Raw genomic sequence first — 201 nt, 5'->3', positions numbered from 1 at the left:
ACACCGCAGCTCCGGGGTTGGGAAGAGGAAGAGGTAAAGCGAGCCGCGGGGAGCAGCGGTTAGATGCTGCAAACCGGAGAGCTGAGCTCAAAGCGAGAGCGAGCGGCGCGGAAGATTCGGAGGCGCCGTTATCGCCTCCGGCCCGCGCACCCCCGGGAGCGGAATTTAATCTGCGACAACCCTGCAAATCCCTGCGGGGCC

The 201-nt window shown here is 65.2% G+C and overlaps 1 protein-coding gene across 1 annotated transcript in view; it reads right to left on the bottom strand.

Moving 5' to 3' along the window:
* The window catches only part of CSF1 (colony stimulating factor 1 (macrophage)), a gene marked incomplete at its 3' end in the record, with an annotated part of 6089 nt that overhangs the window by 1810 nt on the left and 4078 nt on the right, over positions 1-201 (bottom strand). The window lies entirely within an intron of this gene.

Source organism: Charadrius vociferus, unplaced genomic scaffold (genome assembly GCF_000708025.1).
Source record: "Charadrius vociferus isolate BGI_N301 unplaced genomic scaffold, ASM70802v2 scaffold1716, whole genome shotgun sequence".
In the NCBI taxonomy this organism is placed as follows: Eukaryota; Metazoa; Chordata; class Aves; order Charadriiformes; family Charadriidae; genus Charadrius; species Charadrius vociferus.
This window is presented reverse-complemented; position numbering and strand designations above follow the sequence as displayed.